The sequence below is a fragment of the Tiliqua scincoides genome, chromosome 5, assembly GCF_035046505.1.
Source record: "Tiliqua scincoides isolate rTilSci1 chromosome 5, rTilSci1.hap2, whole genome shotgun sequence".
NCBI classification, from domain to species: domain Eukaryota; kingdom Metazoa; phylum Chordata; class Lepidosauria; order Squamata; family Scincidae; genus Tiliqua; species Tiliqua scincoides.
Genome location: NC_089825.1, coordinates 46,519,860 through 46,541,110, shown reverse-complemented (window position 1 = coordinate 46,541,110; position 21,251 = coordinate 46,519,860). Strand labels below are relative to the sequence as shown.

Genomic DNA, 21,251 nt, shown 5'->3' with positions numbered 1-21,251 from the left:
GAAATAAACTGACAAGTGAAAAGGTAGAGAAGCTTGCTTCAATCCGGGCAAACCTTCAGTTTTTAGAAGTCCATAATAACTGTGATAATGACAGACACAACAGAGGAGCTGCAGAAGCAGAGACTGAAACTGATACTGATTATTACAGCTCAGAAAATGATTCTGATTAAATTTCATGCCCATTCATTGAAACTTAGTCCCACTCCTTCTATACACTTCCCCCCTCTTCAATTCTTTTTTGAGAATGGTTTTTTTTATTTTTATTTAATACTGTGGAGAGGAAATATGAATAATTGTTACTTCTGGATTTTTAAAAATTGTTTTGTGGAGATTTTCTTCTCTGTTCCACATAAACTAGTAAACAGTTCAGGAGATGGTTGCTCCATTTGTTACAATTACAAATAAATATTATTTAAAAAAAAAGTAAATTCTGTTTGTAATAATTGTTTGGATACACTATATTTTTAATATGCTAGTTGTGATAATTTTATGCCAAGTCAAATTGTCCATAGTCATATTTTATGTTCCTAAAGTAACAGAATGACTTTCAATCTGAAAAAGAAAAAAAAAGTGCTAATGTAGCATTTTTTCAATTTTTCCAAAAATTGTTTTTTTCAGAAAAAAAAACCCGGAAAAAAACTGGGTTTTTTTTTCCGAGCTTCAAAATTTCTAAAATTTTACATCTCTAGGAGGGACCACTCACATGCTGCAAGGAGGCTCCCTGCAGAACTTAGTGCTTTGCACCCCTTCTAGCTACACCACTAGCAATGGAGACACTGAAGTCAATGGAGGCACATCTACCAAATGTTAACAACTAATTTTCAATAGTATTAGAAAGTGTCCGTTTCTGAGGTCGGTGAAATCAACGTCTGTTAAATGGATGATTCAATGTATCATAGTGATTGATGCTGGACCCCAACTTGGACAATGACTAAGCAAAACCCAGTACATAGATTCTAGCAAATAATAACAGGGCAATTTTGAAACATTTTGTTTTGAAAAAAACAAGCAAGATACTTCATCTACATTTCAAATGAACACTGCAGAAATAGCAGGAATTTTATAAACATCAGTTATTTGATGCAAACAAGGGACTCAACTTTTGTTGCCTGATTGGAAACCAATTTTAACACTCCTAAGCTGCCTAAGGTTTCTCTCCTGAGTGGGTTCTCCTGTAACTAATAAGATTAGAACTCTGACTGAAGGCCTTTCCACACTCCTGGCACTTAAAGGATTTCTCCCCTGTGTGGGTTCTCTTGTGTCTCTTGAGTGCACCACTCTGACTGAACACCATTCTACATTCCTGGCACTTATAGGATTTCTCCCCTTTGTGCATTCCACGATGGCTTATAAGATAACCACTCTGACTGAAGGCCATTCCACATTCCTGGCACTTATAGGATTTCTCCCCTTTGTGCATTCTACGATGGCTTATAAGATAACCACTCTGACTGAAGGCCATTCCACATTCCTGGCACTTATAGGATTTCTCCCCGGTGTGGGTTCTATGATGGCTTATAAGACTACCACTCCGACCGAAGGCCTTTCCACACTCCTGGCATTTATAGGGTTTCTCCCGTGTGTGTTCTATGATGGTTTATAAGATTAGTACTCTGACTGAAGGCCTTTCCACACTCCTGGCACTCATAACCCCTGCTAATTGGGTAAGAGGCACTTTTTCAAGTGGGTGCTCCTTTTTATAATAGGGGGAGAGTAACAGGCCCACCTCACCCCAGCACTGTCTGTTCTAGTGGCTGTCTGCTGGTATTCCTTGGCATCTTTTTAGATTGTGAGCCCTTTTGGGACAGGGAGCCATTTAGATATTTGATTTTTCTCTGTAAACCGTTTTGTGAACTTTTAGTTGAAAAGCGGTATATAAATACTGTTAATAATAATAATTAATAATAATAATAGGGTTTCTCTCCTGTGTGTATTCTATGATGGTTTATAAGATTAGAACTCTGACTGAAAGCCTTTCCACATTCCTGGCACTTATAGGATTTCTCCCCGGTGTGGGTTCTATGATGGCTTATAAGACTACCACTCTGACCGAAGGCCTTTCCACACTCCTGGCACTTATAGGGTTTCTTCCCTGTGTGTGTTCTATGATGGTTTATAAGATTAGAACTCTGACTGAAGGTCTTTCCACACTCCTGGCACTCATAGGGTTTCTCCCGTGTGGGTTTTCTTGTGTCTCTTGAGTGCACCACTCTGACTGAACACCACTCCACATTCCTGGCACTTATAGGATTTCTCCCCTTTGTGCATTCTACGATGGCTTATAAGATAACCACTCTCACTGAAAGCCATTCCACATTCCTGGCACTTATAGGATTTCTCCCCTTTGTGCATTCTACGATGGCTTATAAGATAACCACTCTGACTGAAGGTCTTTCCACACTCCTGGCACTCATAGGGTTTGTCCCGTGTGTGGGTTCTATGATGGATTATAAGAGGACCACAGACATTGAAGGTCATTCTGCACACCTGGCACTTATAAGGCTTCTCTCCTGTATTGGCTCTTTGCTGTGAAGACTGAGTTTGTTTCTTCTTTCTTCCAATATGGTCCCAAACCGATGCTGTTGAAATAAGAAAACAAATGCAATAAGAGACCAAAGGAAGAAACTGCAGGTAGCTAGGAAAGTGTGATGTCCATGACCCCTGGCGCCCCTGAGTTAGGTGGAGCGGAGTGTCTAATGGGATCTGTGAAGCAAGATTGTGCCCTCCCAAGTTCTCCCTCATTGCTGGGATAAGGATCCACACAAGGCAGTAGATGGCTATGAAGTCACAGCCCTCAGTCTTGCATCCTGCCATTAATATCTCATTACTTGCACTGACTGAACCCCTTTTACTGCAGTCTCCCATATTGGGGTCTCCCCTTCTACCGGGGTGTCCCATGTGTTGCACTGCCCCCTTTCCAGCCTCCCTAGTGTCCCCCTCCCTAGTGTCACTGTCACCCTGGAATCCTGGTTTGGGAGAGGCATAAGTAGCCTCACAACACACTTGTGGTCCACCTACAGGCAGCAGTGCTTCCTGTGGGGTTAGTGTTTAGAGTATAGCATTATACCACTAGATTGTTTAGGAGTCCCATAGCAGAGCTCCTAGGTAGCTTGGCAGGCGCAAGAGGGATGGTAACACTGTTTCCAGAAAAAAAAATATACAATTGATATACATACAGTACAAACAATAATAAAATGATAAAGCTCTTAATAACTACATACAATGACCACTTATATAGGTCAACACAATTATTCAAAAATCATCTAGGGAAATAAAACTATTCCTGCCTCTATAAAACAACACCATCATCTAATACACAAACATATACACACGCATACAGAACTTAGATGAGTGAATAAATGAATGAATGGACTCATTCATTCAAACTCTCTGGCCCTTAGAACACCCTCCAGATTTATATATAAATAAATGCAACCTCCAGATGCAACCAGAGCACAGCTCCAATCATGTTCGGTCAAGTGAGCCAGAGACTTTGAGAGGACACAAGGCTGGCCATGGGCCGGATAGAGGCTCGCCGGGGGCCACATCTGGCCCCCAGGTCGGGGTTTGGAGACCCCTGCTCTGGAGGAATGTTTTTAGGTATCTTGCTGTTCACAGTGGAGGATGGAGTTCTCTGAGACAGGGATAACTGTCACGTGTTTCATGACAAGGCACTTCATCCTGTTGTTCAGCACCTCAGATCACCCTGCATAGCCCACAGTGGGCCATGCAAAGTCAATTAAGGAGACAGGAACAAAGGGAGCTCTGAGGGTCTTTCCAAACCGCCTCTTCCCTCTTAGTCGAAAGACAGAAATTTCCCAAAATTCTGCTCCAGGGTGGCCACCTGTAGTAAAGTCCTGGGACTCGGAGAGGATTTTCACTAAAAAGGAAGGTGAAGATAGGAAAGTGATGGGATTCCCTCTCTTGTGAGTGGGTTTCCCCTACTATAAGGCCTGGGCTACCTGAGAAGTGAGGAGGGGGGACCAAAGCCTATCATAGGACTAAATGAGGTCTACAAAAAGGCCTACAATTAAAATTTCACTAATGAGGGCAAATCATTTGTTTGACCTACACCATCTCTAATCCACAACTGTTCCATAATTCATGCTTCAGGAAAGGGATTGTAACTTAATTGAAAGAGGCACCCAAATATTAAGGAATTCATTCTGACATGGGGTAACTATCCGACACATTCTGGATGCCCAATTTAGAGGTAATGCTAAACTCACAGTAATTAGCACCTGGCTGCTTTTGGCAGATGGTTGTACTGTATAGCTTCAAAGAGCCATGATTTCCAATTCTCCAAGCAGAGAGCCTGCATCCAACTCTCTTTTGCCCATCTCTGTACGGAGAAGGATAGGCTTTCCTGCTAACACAGACCATACTTCCCATGAGACATTGCAAGGAATCAAAGTTTGATTTAGGATATCCAGCAGTCCACCTAGGGTTTACAAGATTCCATCACTTTTTATGGAATGAACTCATCAGGGAACTGGGTTTTGTAGCTTGATGGCCCTTGATGGCTCATCCATAAGCCCTAAATGGGTGCTAGTATTGTTTTGCAGCAACTAATTCTGGAAGCCAGTTGCTTCATCAATATGGACTCAATTGCATTTGACCATGAAGTTAGTGAGACCACCTGTGGTTTTCAATTTTTTTTTTAAATGTCTCTACTCTAAGTTAGGAAGTTCCCAGGATGTGGCGTTAATTCACTGGGTCAAATGTGCTGTGTAGCAAGGCGTGGTCATGCATGAAATATGTTTCTTCCAAATGTCTGGCTAGATTGATAGAGTGGAGGTGGGGGGATGATTGCTCTGACAAGAGCAAGAATCAATCACCAACTTGTGGATATTTCACAAAGTCTTCCACAAACTACAATTCCCAGGATCCTAAAAAGGAGACCTATCACAGTGGTATACTGATAAATTCTGCACAAAAGATATTTTCCTCTTTCGGTGGTCTGTGCCCCAACCTCTCCCTCAAGGAAAGACATTTTTCATACTTGTATGTTCGACATGAGGAAGTTCCAAATTACCCAGACACATCTGCCCCCATTCCTCTCCCATCTGAGCTCTCAATGCCACTTCATTATTTATGCAGGAATACTTGGGCTGTTTCTCTCTCAGGTGGGTCCTGCACACAGCCCAAACACAGAGGGAAGTTGTCAGGGTATTGAGGCACAGCATAAGAAAATTTGCTGCCTGAGCATGGCAAGGCCTGAAAGCCTGGGGCCGGTATCTAGATGGAAGCCCAAGGTTAAAGTAAGGCACAAGGAAAGTGTACCATGTGACCCTGGACTGACCAATAGTGACTGGGTTAATATGCTGAGTCACAGTGACTTTGCAGCCCCAATACAAGTGTATGGGAAAGGGGCTAGAGCATCCTGGGAGGATGAGGTAATGGGGCTGAGATCATCCCTTACCTGATTGGTCAGAGGAAGTATAAGAGGGAGGCTGCCAGAGCCTACCTCGTGGGTAACTGTGAGGAGTTTTGGGAGAGCATGAATCTGTGTCGGTGTTATTGAAGAACTGTGGTTGCTGTTTCCCTGCTGTGAGACTGGTTGCTGTTTGTATATATGTAAATACAGCTTGGTGGTGGACATCTGCCTGGCTCGTGTTTTCATTCCATCGCTTTGCTATCTTAGGTCACTTCAGGTGCCAGCATTCAGCTGCACTTTATCTTCCTCTGCGGGCTCTGCTAATTGCAAAGCCCTAACAGAAGTGCTCTCCGAATCACATCTACTTCTTTCAAAGAGCAGCCAAGGAACTTCCAGCTCATTTATGGTAGCATGCCCCCAGCTGGGGCTACACTCCTCATCAAAAGACCCAGATCTGGATTGGCCAGAAGGGGAAGATATAGGGCCATTGGGCGTAGCAGCAGCCATGCCCAGGTCATGCCTGGTTAGCCAGCCTGGCCACCAACTCTCCTTGGCAACATCCAATGGAGCAGAGCTTCCTACCTGAGCCATCTATCAATTCAGGACCAAAGGATCCTCCTTACCTACAAAGATTACATTTTCATAATTCTCCATCATGATGGTCTCATATAGATGCTTTTGGTATGGACTCAACAGACCCCACACTTCACTACTGAAATACACAGCTATCTCTGTGAATGAAATTGGACCCTGAAAGAAAAAGGAGAAATGTCCTACGAGCAACACTGGACCTACCTAGGCCAAAACTGCAATCCAAAGGGAGAACTGTATTCCAGTTTCCATGAAAGGACAAAACATTTCTAAATTTGACATCACATTCTCACACACATTCCATCTCAACTTTGCATTTCCATCTTTTGGGCTTCCAGCTCCAGTGAAGATTCCCAAGTTCCCTGAAAGGAGGCTCGGAGGATCCTTTCCTTCCATTCCAGCTTCCAAACTGACATCACAATCCTATGCACACAAGCCCAGAAGTAAGCTCCAGTGCTTCCAATGGGGCTTATTCCCAGGAAAGCATACCCTGGACTCAGAAGTTGTACATTGTATAGCTGCTTTCACACCTTATAATCCCCATCACTTTTCCCACTTTCAAAAATGTGATGTCACTTTCTGCTGCTCTGGCTGTTGAGTGTATCTGCCCCACTCAAGCCCCCACAATATGTTACCAGCAGTGTGGTTTAAAAACACATGTAACATGCTCGTGCAAGGGGGAAAGCAAAGTCGTGCAGGGATTTTGTATTGAAGATAACGGCTATCAGTCTATGTACTTTGGCAAGAATTGAGTTTACCAAAAGTGGTTAAGAATCAAAATGAGACTCACAATTCTGACACATTCTTAAACTATACAAGTCCAAGCCCAAGCTGCCAATCTCCCTTACCTGGCCTGAATGGGCAGCAGCCATTTCTGTTCAGTTAGGCTTGGTTTACTTTGTTTTTCTATTATCTGTCAGGAAGAAAAATGACACCTGTATGAGTTTTTAACCTTCTCTGCCTGCTTCATGTACATGCTTGAATCCCTTTCCACTATTTGAGGTGATGGTTGGAGAGAGCGATTGGGCAGATCAGAAGGACATCATGGCTCTTAGTCCTGACTCCTGATGGCTGGAGCTCCATCCTCGAACGTAGGCTGTGTTCACTTTTTTGCTTCCAACACTAAAAGTGCTAGAGAACTGGTTTATTCCTCCTTTGCACACACAAGGATTGCGTTGGTTTTTCACCTCCTAGCACATGCGCCAAGCTATTTGTCTTTCAAGCCAGTGGCCAGAAAACAGGACAGCCTCCATGCCTTTGAGTGCTCATGGAGAAACATGCCAGCCTCCCTGCACTTGAGTTTAAAGCCTGGATGCCATTTTCTCATTTGCAAACGACAGATAGAAGCTAGAGAAGCATGCTGGCAACTTCGCTTCCAGCTATTTTCTAACCGAACAACAAAGGCAGCCGTGATTGTGCTTGGGAGGAGGGTTGGGAGAGGACTGCGGGGGGCTGCTTTGCACTGTGGGGGCTGCTCCCAGCAATCACCCTGCTATCTGGCTTCGGAGAACAGGCAGTTTAATGGGTCAGGGTGAGGCAGGGGGGCTGGCAATCCTTGGGGGGGGGATCAGGAGCCAAAGGGGGCTGAAGAAGGGTCTCAACCAGATGCCTGTGGCTGCCAGTCCAGCACAGGCCTCACGGCACAGGGGCAGAAGGAGAGTCCAGCAGGCCTTTCTTCCTGGCCTTCCCCAGTGCAGCCTCTGCAACCAGGAACCACAACTCGGGTTCTTCCTTCCTCTCTCTCCGTCCCTGCAATCAAGAGCCTGCCACTTCCAGTCCTTTCTGGGCCTTCAGCCATCTGCTCTCAGGCCTCCCCTCTTTCTCTCTCACCCTCTCCAGTGGCCTGCCTCCAGGCAACTCCTCTTTCCCTGGGCTCAGGCCTTCTGATTCCCTCCTTACCCACCCCTCTGGCAAGGCCTCCTCCCCCTTTCAGGGCCAGAATCTCTATCACAGCAGGGCCTGTTGGGAAATGTAGTCCTTGGGCCCAGCAGACCCACAACCTCATTGACATCTCTGTGTGTGTGTGTGTGCCCTGCACAAACTCTCATGCTCCTTCCTCGAACCATAACTTTCAAAGCCCCCACCTGGCAAGGGGATCTCAGAGTTTGCTGCCAGGCACCAGATGCTTTTCCAGTTATGCCTCTATTTACAGTGGATTTCCCATGAGGGGCTGGAGGGTTCCCATCAAGAAAGTTGTGGGTCAGTCCTGGCCCTATTCAGTCCGGTCTTTCCCCTATGAAATCTTGTTAGGGGTCTTCAGGAGCGGCAAAGGGGAAGGAATGCAGGGGCAAGGCTCCCTCCCCACCCCATATACTGGCCATAGGAGAGCATCTCTCTATGCACTTTATCCATCCCCTGCATAATTTTGTATGTCTCAATCATGTCCTCCCTCAGGCACCTTTTTTCTAGACCAGGGTGTCCAAACCTTTTGGCAGGAGGGCCACATCATCTCTCTGACATAGTGTCTGGGGCCAGGAAAAAAAGAATTAATTTACATTTCAAATTTGAAAAGATTTACATTACTTTACATAAATGAATATATTAGAGATTGAACTTATATGAATGAATGAAGGTCTTGCAACAGCTCAAGGCCTATAAAAGACCTTGCATAAAGCAAGGCCGGCCTTTCCTTCACTGCTATATCACGGATGTGAAACAGCAAGCAGTGGAGGGAGCCCTCATCCCACAGCTCATGCAAGAGGTTGAACAGTCACCCTCACACTAAGAGAGTTGTGTTGGGCCAGCATGGTCTCCAGCAAGTCTCTGCAGGGCCAGGAGTTCATTGGAAACTGGGGGCTCCCTGCAGGCCGGATTGGGAGTCCCTGAGGGCCACATGTGTTCCCTGGGCTGGGGTTTGGGCACCCCTGTTCTAGACTGAAGAGCCCCAGATGCTGTAGCCTTTCCTTGTAAAGGGGGTGCCCTAGCCTAGTAATCGTTTTGGTTGCTCTCCTCTGCACCTTTTCTATTTTCAATTTTCCATTTCAAATCATTTTCTGCCCACACCGCATGTTCTTTCCCTCTAGTGTTGGGTTCTGGCCAGACTCTAACACCCCTTCATTTCCAACTTGATGTTTATAGTTAGTATATATTTCTTCATTATCCTTTTGCCAGCTGGCGTGTTACAGGACACCATGTCGTACGGGACTGTATCAGTTACATCCTGATGGGTTACATCACTGAATAGCAAATCAAATTAAGACAAGAGTAGAAGCAGTCCTCCTCAAAAGAATGAGCAAGCAGTATAGCAGTTATGAAAATGCTCCTCATGAAAGATGATACATTAACTTTTTCACTCTCGACTGAATTGTCTTTTGCTCTTTTTATCTGTTGCTTCTTTTCCTTTGTCATGATGCACGCTGCATTGCTACAGCTTCCATGCATTTTATTGTTTTAACTTGTAAGCTACCCTGGAAATATTGCTATTGATATAGTCATTTTTTAAATAAACAAGCTTCTTAGAAATAGCCATTATTGAAATGACATGTGTGTAGTAGAATGCCAGAAACTTTTGAACATGAGACTAGTTAATTCCTGCTGATGCCAACCCCTGATAGTGGCCTGGAAATAAACCTGTCTTTGAGACATGACAATGCGGGGTAAACCCTGAAAGCCTTCTTTTCCCTTGTACATCAGCTCTGAACAGCCCAAACTGGTCCAAAGTGGGACCAATATGGCTGACAAGCAGGCAGGGAAACACCGAACATGATTACCACAGATACTTGTCTATAAGTTAAAGTCACAGATCAAGGGCAGGTTTTGAGCCAAAAATCATGGAATGTTCTATGACTCTCTGATAAATCAGGGGGCGGGTTAAACTTAGGGGGGTGTCTGACTATAGTGTTGTCTGATTTCACCCGAGGCCAGATCCTGAAAAATAACCTACCAGAGATTATTAGCTAAGAACTGTGCAGTCTCTAATGCAGTGGTTCTCATATATTTAGTACCAGGACCCGCTTTTTAGAATGAGACCCACCAGAAGTGATGTAATGACCAAAAAGTGACATCATCGAGCAGGAAAACTTTTAACAATCCTAAGCTACAGTCCTACCCACACTTAACCAGGAGTAAGTCCCGTTTACTATCATTGTTAAAAGTATATACATAGTAGCTTGTTAAAAGTACAGGTCTGTAACATTACCCCAAATGTAGTCGCATACCAGGGTAGCATCAAGTCTAATATATTAAAAATAAAATATTGAAGTGAATGGGGACCCACCTGAAATTGGCTTGTGACCCACCTAGTGGGTCCCAACCCACAGTTTGAGAAACATTGCTCTAATGTATTAAAAATATAGTAAAAGATCATAAGATACATTTTTATTCTTTAACTTTTTAAATTCTGGTCTTCACAACCTTTTTGTAAACACTATTGGGGTAAGTGCATTGTAAATACCAGTAGAACATGGTTCCCAGTAGAACAGTTGGTACCCCAGGTACCAACCTGGGGTACGTGTACCCCCAAGGGCACTCAACAGGACTCAACAAGCTTCCGGGGTGACTTTGGACCAGTCACTTTCTCTCAGCCTCACCTACCTCACAGGGTTGTTGTGAGGACAAAGGAGAGGAGGAACTGTGGACACTGCTTTGGTCTCCTTGGAGGAAGGGTAATATAAAAATGTGAAAATAAATAAAAATAAATATTTAATATGCTCTGTTCTACTTCACTCGAAAAATATCTTTTGAAACATAAAAACAATAGGAGTATTGTTGTTAACAATGCTGATCAAGGCTTCAGTGATACTTATACAAATTCCTAACAATGTATTCATCAACTTAGAAAACTGAGACTTTGTGTGGTTGAAAATAACACTTTTAAAAGTAATTGAACAAATGTCCTTCTTTTTACAGTGCATTCCCTGTGGGTCAACAAAATGGCAAAAGGCTACATATTTTATCATGCCTCAGCAATTTTTTTTACACATGTAGCACTCCAGAAATGAAAATATAGCTTTGTTTCTTGAGGAGTTTCCTCAGCCCACAGAGTAATAAAGCAATTCTTCAGTTCAACAAAGATGGAACGTTTTACTCAAGAACGGAGCAAATTCCTCCAGGATGAGAATCGTGGCAGATTAGAAAAGGCCCATTTTGCAATTAAAATGGTGCAGCCAATTTACAACTTGAAATATTTTGGAATTGTATCACAGAAGGCACAGAGCAGCTGTCAAGGGGAGACAGTGTTTTTCTCATAAAGGCGTCCTTCAGAATATGAGCCCCCCATCCAGCTCCAACATGCTTTTGCCCAGTTGGAGATTTTTAAATACTTTTTAATAGCCAGTATAAATCAGCAAATTTCATAACAGTACAGACAACCCAGGGTTACTTCAGCATGTACGGAGCAGTGATTATTAGCTTGGCAACCTTTCTAAAGTATGCATTTGCATACTTTTTATTTTTAAATAGTACACAGCTTGGTCTTTGGTAATAGATTTTACTATTCTATATTCAGAGATCTGAAAACCTATAGTAAACACAACCAATTCCCCTCCAAAAATTCCAAGACCCAATCCCATGCTGTTCACCTGCCCTGCAGTATAGTGAAACAACCATTGCTCTATTCCACAGGGCCAAGGAGGCACCCAGAGGTCCTCTCGGGGTAAGGGAACATCAGTTCCCTTTACCCATATCAGGACCAGGCAGCCCCTATGAAGTTGCTTGGATCTTACCCAGCTCAATAGCTGGTGGAGATTTGAGTAGCCCATGTAGGGCTTTCAGAGGCAGGAGGGGAGATAGGATTCAGCAGCTGCTTCTACTGCCATCCCTGCCTTCTTCTAAACCTGAACTGCCTCCCAGGCTGCCCTCCCCATGGGTTGTCCTCCCACCATCCAGTTTCACCCTCTCCCCACCATCCCCTTGCACTCATCTTGCCCAAGAACGCCTCTCCACCATCCAGCAGGGAACTTACCATCCATCACTCCTACTGGTCATCCTCCCAGCACAGATTCCCAGTGCCAACTGGTGATGGCCTCTCCACGGCACCATTTGTCTCCCAGCTGCCACATAGTGCCTTATGGACTTCCGTGACAGCCACTGCCTGGGTAGCACGGGCGAGAGTGGCACTGCCCAGGTATAGCATTGGGCCCTAAATCAGTGACAAGAGGACTTAGAAATGTGTCTTAATCTGCAGGGTCAGAGCTAGGTTCATCTTGGCCCTGGGAATGGGTTGGGTGCTTCCCCCCAGCTCACCTAGAGAGCAGCAGTAGCAGGTGAGCTCAGCCTCCCCTTCCTACCAGCAAATAGTACAAAGCTCATGGGCTAGTGAGAAAGGTAGGAAAGGTGGGAGGGCACACATGTTTGTGAGTAACTTTAGCTCGCCACTGGAACAGCATGGTATCAAAGTAATCTTCTGCCTGCTTCTGTCTTAGCCATGGCACTACATTAGAGTCTAGTGTCCTTACTCCTAGAATTTTTCCAGGACTTTGATGAACTGCCTATTGTGCCCCAAAGTCTCCACGAATCCCTTGCTAGTTCCCACTGGAGGTACAGAGACTTGTGAGGTCAGGTGTCCACATGAAGAGAGGAATGCTTGTTCCATGCAGCACGATGCCTCTTGGGGCTGGGGTACTGCTTGTGGCATTTCAGTTTCACATGAAAGCATTGAAGAAACACCAAGGGAAGATAATGTACAGACATGGCCAAATACCTTTTGCCGTACAACTTCCTACACTGTTCCACAAAGACAGTGGTAATTGAAGCCGAGCTTTTGATGTTAGTGGGAGAATGGCCAGGCAATTATCCTGCTCAGATCTAAGGAGGTTCCTTAAATCTTGACAAGAAAGAGAGAACCATAGTCTTTTCATTTGCATTGAAAAGAAACGGATAAATCAAGCACAGAGTTTTCTTGATTTTTTTCCTTAAAAGAATTTGCTGCTTTCATTGTTTCTAGGGCCACTTCAGACATACATTCCTGGAGAGAAACTAGCAGCATCGAGCATACTAAAAAGAGCCTAGTTTTTTTTTGGGGGGGGGGGGAGTTAACTTGAAGTTAAAGCTCCCTGAGATTTACATTATGTGCTACAATAATTGAACTAGTGTATAATAATTCTCAGATGGTTTTTATATTCAGTTCATGTTAAAACTGAAATTGAATAAAGCCTTAAATATCCATTGTTTGTTGACCATGAGCACAATAAAGATGAGAGAGTGCTGCTAGGGCCAGGTTGCAGGTAGATCTGGGGCCAAGCCCTGATCCAGTCCCTCCATATGTCAGGCCCCTTCACTCTCTCCCAAGCTTACTAGTGAGTGGCAGCCCTCTTGCAATTCCCATCAGTAAATGGAGGGATCTTGGGCAGCAGCAGCAGCAGCAGCAGAACCTTACAGTCCCACCCTTGGAGGGGCTGTTGGGGGGATGCTCCTTTGGTACATGGAGGGGCACTACTGGCTGAAGCAGCAGTTGGCTTCTTGGCCAACTTGCCCCACTACTGCCATTGATACTGGGAGTGGGTGGGTTCAAGATAGGTCCTTACTACATGTGGGGAGTTCATGCCTTGGCTGAATTGTGATGCTACCCAGAGAGAGAGAGAGAGAGAGAGAGAGAGAGAGAGAGAGAGAGAGAGAGAGAGAGAGAGATTGCAATTGTACATTGCAGTACATTGGAATATCAAGCTGGGTTCCTGGCACATGGGAGCTGATTCTTATTGTACCATGATTGACAGTGGGGACAGGCTAACAAGAAAGAATATTACCCCTTCAAAAATATCATATTGCAGTTGTCAACCCTTCAGGATTGACCTGGAGTCTTCAGGAATCAATCTCAATTTCCAGGTGATTATGGGAAGTAGTCCTGGATGATATTTTAACAGGGCCTCCTTTATAATGGGGACCCAAAGTGGCCCAAAGCTCCTTGACGTAGGCTGCAATCTTATCCACATTTGATTGGGCTTATTTCTGAGTTGATCTGCTTAGGACTGCACTGTTAATGAGATTATACCATGTTGAAGAAAAATGCTGCTCCAGGAATTCACCGCCCACCAAAAGGTTGGTGGTGAGGTAAAAACCTCCATGTCAGGCGCCAGGCCTGATGCAGAGACTCAGGATCCACCGGTCCCACCTCCCTCCCTGCTCTCTCCCCTGGCATGCCTCCCTCCACCCGCCTCCCCAGAACACCTCCTCCCAGCCTCCCCCATGGTCCTGCTTTCCTCTCCGCTGCTTGGCGGTCCATGTGACTGCTGACAGTGGAGGCAAGGCACCTCCCCAGCGCTAGCTCAGTGCTGTGCTTGCATGGGCACTTGCCCAGCCTTAGAGCTCGCAAACGTGCCTTAGGTCATGTTTGCGACAGTGCGCGCCAGCGGTGAGCAGGCACGCGATGCTCAGGATTGGGCTCTATGACCCCTCTCCCTGACAAGTTTTCTGTGTGGAGACAATTTTATGCATTGAGAAGATGAGCCTCTGTATGAGACAGGCCTAAGTTCTAGTTTTCTGGGAGCTTCAGAATTCACATGGGGTGGGAGGAGGAAAGAGTTGTTTCCCCCCCCCCCAGCCTTTTCAGCATACATTGCTGTGGTGGATTATACTTTGAACCAGATGATGCACAGTTTCGAAAGCTTTTAAAACAGTTTCCTAATAGCCAAATAGCACATTTTGCAGTGTTCATAAAAATAACCATTTTAATCCCAAGTGCACAAATATACTCAAAGGACGAGGAACAGCTGGAATTACCTTGGAGACTGTTATGTATGCAAGTTATGTAGGATCAAAATCCTGCATAACCGATTGGACCAGACTTATGGCTGGCCAATTGGGTGATGGATTGAAATCCTACTATCTGATTGGCTTTCTGGTTAATGTTTCAACTGCACCAATCATGGGAAGTCTGGGCGGAGCTAAAGGGTATAAAAGCCAGGAGTGTTTGCCTTGTGTCAGATTCATTCAGATTCATTGCCAGGTCCTGTTCTGAAGATGGAATAAACATATTGAGCTGTTATTTCTATGCCTTCCTTGATTCGCATGGACCCACTATATAACAGGGACTGCACTCAAATCCTTAGCAGGAGAAAAGGAATACAGATGCTGGTCTGTGCAAGACACCTGGTCAAAAAGACAAGTCAACGGCAGAAAAGTACTCCAAACAGTTTGGTTTTCTTTGCTGTGCTCTGTTTTGACATTTTGTGACAAGTATGCAGGGCAATACTTGTGATTTTATTCCTGCCTGTTCAGGATGTATCCATCCAGCACTAATCACACACGTTGTTCATTAAGAGCAGGGGTGGGCAAATCCTGGCCCAGGGGCTATTTGTGGTCCTCAGGGACCCACAATCTGGTCTGCAGGGAGCCACCAGTCTCCAGTGAGCCTCTGGCCTGTCAGAGACTGTTGGAGCTCACACTGGCCCATTATTGCCAGTTGTGACCACCAAATGCAAGCTGCGGGCCAAGTTAGAGCAAGGTCTTTTATAGTCTTCATGTGCTTTCTGCTTTTCCCTGGGCATTATTTTACCCTTCCCCCCATTATCTCTGAACAACTTGTGTCTCCATGTGTTTCTGGCTTGGTCTGTATGCTTTCACTGTGCAAGAGATGTGTGGCAAACAGTTCATAGTTCTCATGTGGTTCTAAATGCCTGTATTACAGTTCTTGTGTATTATAAATGAGTTCAGTAAAATTTATTCATTCATACACGTTCCCTCTCCAATGTATTCATTTATGTAAATTTATGTACAGTTATTCAAATTTGAAATATGAATTAATTCTTTTTTTCCTGTCCCCCGACTCAGTGCCAGAAGATGATGTGGCCCTCCTGCCAACATGTTTGCCCACCCTTAATTAAGAGCAATCAAATCATTAATAATATCTAGCATTTTTACACCCCAGTGTTATGTGGGCATATCGCTGCCTGAACTAGTGTTCTGGTGGTGGTTGACACTTCATAGCATCACAAAAGGCCTTCCAGAAGTGCATGGAACTGTATGTTTCTGGGCTGATGCTGCTTACACCACAGATTCCATGGAGGACTCCACACACAGTGGCATCGAAGAGCAGCCCCGGGGACACCAGTAAGCGGCATCTTTCCTGTCCTCTTTTTTTTTTTTTTAAGGAGGAGAGAAAGGAGGGGGCGGCCCAGAGAGGCGTGAAATCACGCAGGGAGTGGGAGCAACACTCTGGACTCAATTCCGCACCGCTCTGGTCTACATCTTTCCTCTCTTCCTTTAAAAAAAAGGAGGAGTGCGCAGAGTGAGAATCTCTGCTTCTATCTTTGCAGTTAATGTTACATGATGGAAAATCCACTTGCAAACCTATTGATCTAATGAGTGACTGGGTATAATGAAGGACCAAATGAGCTTCCTAGGATTGTGGCCAATGAGCAAATGTTCTCCAGGTGGTGAAATGAGAGTCAGTTTACAAAAGGGAAGAAGACCATGGGTGAAGGAACGTGAATATATCCGTTGGGATCTGGTTTTGTGAAACCTTAGCACTGCAGCAGAGTTAAAGTGGAATAATTAAGCCCTGCATTGGGGCAACCATGGAAAATCTGGAATCTCAGCTTTGCACTGCGCCTGGTTATATGAGCACTGAGCTCATAGCTGGCAGCTGTCTCATTTCAGCCAATTACTTTAGGCAGATTGTGTGCTGTTTCAACATTTGACCTCAAATGTGTTTTCAAGGCATAGGAATGAAAATCCATTACATCTGAAAACTTAGGAAAAGTCACTTGAAAGAGTTTTAAATAGAAGAAATGGCTCTGGTGTAGGAAATAACCTGTTGAACAAGAGAAACACTTTCCAACCACCAAGTACTAGTAAACAATCATTAGGCTAGGAAGTAAGTTATGATTTTTCAGCACTATTCAAAGAAGATGAAAATGCATTGCTTTAAACCATGAAAGGATCAAAATGGTCTTTTCAGGCTTCAATAGATTTATTTTCCTCCTAAGTACAGTTTGAAACACAGATTCCAGCTGGAATGAGGGTCTCCTCATGGTGGTTTTTTTTTTTTTTTTTTTTTGGTGTGTGTATGGGGTGGGGGGCTTTATCAGTGTTTGAGAAGTGAAAATACTGTATTCATGCAGCATTAAAAACACAACAACTAGGCTCTTCCTGGATGAATGGCCACAAATCAGAACTGGTGAAAACATGGTGGATTTCAATAATCCATTTTGGAGCAAAGGCACTTTTCAAGCTGGATTCCAGTTCATTGGCAACCATACCACACCAAAACACTTTAGATTGTTATTCAAAGGATACTAGTTCATATACAGGTGTGCACCACTTAATGACAGGGATATACTCTCTGATTCCCATTGTTATGTGATTAGGTCATTAAGTGAACATTCAATCCAATCTATTGTCTTTGTTGTGTAAACAGACACTCCCTGCCAGACACTCACTGGTTGCACAGGCTACTGGAGATAGATTGCTCTTTGCATTAACAGCCTCTCTGTTGTGTAAACAGACACTCTGCTGCAGGCTATGGGAGACGTGATTACCTCATTAAGAGCATCTTTATTGTGCTTTGACCACCATCATATATGTGGTCTGCCATTAAGCGAATGTTTGTTAAGCAGCGCACACCTGTACATTTTAAAAAAACAAACAAACCAAGCACCCATGCTGCAGGTTATTTTTCATGAGTTGTAACTAGAGGTGTTTGAAAACAGTGTCATTTATTTTATTCAGAAGTAAACCCACAGTGTTCAGTAAGACTGAGGGCGCAATCCTAACCCCTTATGTCTGTGCTTTCCAGCACTGGCATAGCGGTACCAATGGGACATGTGCTGCATCCTGCAGTTGGGTGTTACTCATGGAGGCCTCCTCAAAGTAAGGGAATGTTTGTCCCCTTACCTCAGAGCTGCTTTGCCCTTATGTCAGGGGTTAGGATGGCGCCCTTAGTCTATAATCCTCTCTTGCTCACCAGAAACAAACACCTCTAGTTATAACTCTATTAAGACTGTGGTCTTAAAAATGCATGCCTGTTGATATCTGCAGAGCATTTGCTGTGGCAAGGGAAAAGCAGGGCATACATTCAAAAAATAAATAAATAAACTTGTTTTGTGTGTAAACGTGTGTAAAATACTTTAATTTTAGTGTATCTTTTCTAATACCAAAGAGAGTTTAACTGACTATGGATTCAGTTCAAAATGAGCTTTATACACAAGAGATCACATTCTTTAAATCTGACCTTTACTTTCAAAGATATATCTGGTTTTTTTTTCTTTCAATTAAGCCTGTGGTTTCACTCAACATTTGAATAAAGTGTTAATTGTATGGAATGTGTTTGATTTAGCAGATGGTCAGTCAGTTGTAAAATCTAATATTAATGGCGTCTAAGAGAGTCCATTCAAAGCCAGAACGACAAAGCAGATACTGTTGTACTACATTTTTAACAATTACAGAACAAATTCTTTGACAAGGCATTCTTCCATTTGGAAGACAATGATCTTGTTTCTTAGATATGAAAAAAGCCTCTTATGAAAGCAATCTTATGATTGAAAGATATCATTGTTCTTCCCAAGCATGCGTTATGTGCACATGGACACACTCACAAAACTGGAATGAATGTTGTTTAAACAGCAAGCGTGTTCAGATCCAAAGAACCATTTTTCATTACAGCTCTTAAAAAGCAAAAGAAAAATACATTGTGCACATGACACGGTCAATCACAGGCTGTATTTCTCAACTGATAGCCCAATCCTATCCACACTTTCCTGGGAGTAAGCCCCATTGACTCTGATGGGACTTACTTCGCAGTAGACATGCATAGGATTGGGCTCTGAGTCACTGAATCTGATTGTTCTTTACTGAACTCTGCTTCCTCATTACTGATACAGGGCCCTGAATCCTATACCATCTATGAGTATAAGAGCTTCAGCTTGTACTAATAGTAAACAAAAATTAAGACTGTAATTAGTGTTGGCTTCTATGTGCAGATGAAAGTTTCTAGATTTTTTAATGAGTTGGGCAGCCTAATCTTAAGTAGCACCAGTGCAGTCAGGCTGCATGACCTGCATTGGTTGGCAACCTTCAGTCTCGAAAGACTATGGTATAAGCCTATAGTACCTGGTATTCCCAGGTGGTCTCCCATCCAAGTACTAACCAGACCTGACCCTGCTTAGCTTGCGAGATCAGACAAGATCAGGCATGAGCAGGGTAACAGTTGCTGCCTTGTAGCCATTGCTAGTTGGGAGCTGGCTGGGTCTCCTGGGATACCCCAAGTAATGCCCCAGCCTGCCCATTAGGGCTACTTGGATCTCCGCCAGCTACATAGCTGGTGGAAGTCCAAGCAGCCCAGTGTAATTCCAGGAGGTGCAAGAGCAGGGTTAAGATACTGTAGAGGAGGCCTACATAGATCCCACCCCTCCCAGGCCCAATCTGTCCTCCATTCCACCCTCCCCTACCCAGAAACACCCTTTCCTACCTTCCCATCATCCTTCCCATGCCCCTGCACCACTCAGTGCAAATCCTACCTCTGCTGGTGGCCCTGGGGTGGGATGCAGCACCAGTGGGGTGTCACAGTCCTTCCTGTCAGTGCTGCTGACTCTCAAGATGTCACCTTATAGCACATTTGCAACATTCCAACCACCAGCATAGTGCTCCTATAGTGCTCCTAACCAACTTTCCAGCACTGGCATAGCTGTGCCACTGGGGCATGTGCTTCATCCTGCAGTTGGGGGGCAGTCATGGAGGTCTCCTCAAGGTAAGGCAATGTTTGTTTCCTTACCTCGGAGTTGCACTGCCCTTAAGTCAGTGCTGGAAAGTTGGTTAGGATTGCGGCCTCAGTTGCATAAATTTACTAATCAATCTTGGCTCTCTTAAGGCTGGACAGTTGGAGAAAATTCTCCTCTCTACAACCCTATTTCCTTTACATAGCTCCTATGGCACATACCTCCTATGGTATGTACAGGGAACTAGGTCAGTTGGGTCAATACACATTCTATACATCTACAGGGGAGATGAGGGCGGACCTTTCCCCCCGCAAATAGATCATGTGGGAAAACACTGATCCTGTTCAGGCAATACTTTGAACCAGGGGTGTCCAAAGCTTTTGGCAGGAGGGCCACATCAACTCTCTGACACTGTGTCGGGGGCTGGGGGAAAAAAGAATTAATTTACAGTTAAAATTTGAATAAATTTACATAAGTTTACATAAATGAATATATTAAAGAAATAATAATAATAACTTTAAATAAAATAATAACTAATAATAACTAAATAATAATAAAAAATAATAATAACTAAAGATGAACTTATATGAATGAATGAAGGTCTTGCGATAGCTCAAGGCCTATAAAAGGCCTTGCACAAAGCAAGGCTGGCCTTTCCTTTGCTGCCGCTGCTGCATTACAGACATGAAACAGCAAGCAATGGAGGGAGCCCTCATCCCACAGCTCACAAGAAAGGTCAAACAGTCGCCCTCACGCTGAGATCAGTTGCGTCAGGCCAGAGTGGGCTCCAACAAATCTCAGGAAGGAAGAGGCTCATTGGACACTGGGGGCTCCCTGAGGGCCGCATTGAGAGGCCTGGGGGGCCACAAGTGGCCCCAGGGCCGGGGTTTGGGCACATCTGCTTTGAACCATTCCCTATATGGCAAGAACATATTTGTGCATGCCTCCCTTTCAGAGAACTAATACACCATTGTCTAATCCTGCAGAGGGGGGTTTAGCCATATGGTCTTTCAGTGTGCAGTTCCAGTACTAATAGCATTGGAACTGCATAGAAGCATGGCTGGCCTAACCATGAGGCTATCTGAAAATTTCACCACAGGCAGTGAGTTGGCAGAGGCAGCAAGCTGATGGAGTGCCCCATACCCACTGCCCACCTGTTGTGTGCTGCATACCTGGAGGGGAGTCTCTTTTCTTGCACATTGGTATATGAAGGGATGGGACAACTCCCTGGTGACTCATGCTGCTGTCCCTGCTGTTTTCACTAGTAGTCAGTGTTGGGAATGTTGGAAGCTCAGCTTCCTGTGTTGCTGGGCTACTAGAGGAAGTAGCTACTAGTAGCTGCTAGAGTAAGTAGTGAAAAGGGCAGCAGGATAGAATTCGGAGGAGGAAGGTTAGTTGTCCTCATGCATTCTTTCAGAGACCAGTACATGAGAACTGGGTCATCAGGCAAATGCCCCCCCCCCCAGCATGCACCATCATGCAGCACTTGGGGGACTGCATGAATGTTGGCAGAGATAGGGGGATGGACGGCAGAATGGGGTGTGTCTGGCAGAATTTTGAGTGGGATTCAAGTGACAGCATGGAGCTCCCTGCATAGAGGGCAGTTCAAATGAAACACCCCCATGTACTTAGATCAGATTAATATACCGTGTAGTTAGATGATGGTACACTAGCACCCCAGGTGGAGGGGAGAA

At 44.5% G+C, this 21,251-nt stretch overlaps 1 pseudogene; it reads right to left on the bottom strand.

Annotated features, from left to right (window-relative positions):
• Positions 1-2,478, bottom strand: part of LOC136652226 (zinc finger protein 420-like) — a 398,747-nt pseudogene extending 396,269 nt beyond the window's left edge.
• Between the last annotated feature and the right edge of the window lie 18,773 nt (positions 2,479-21,251).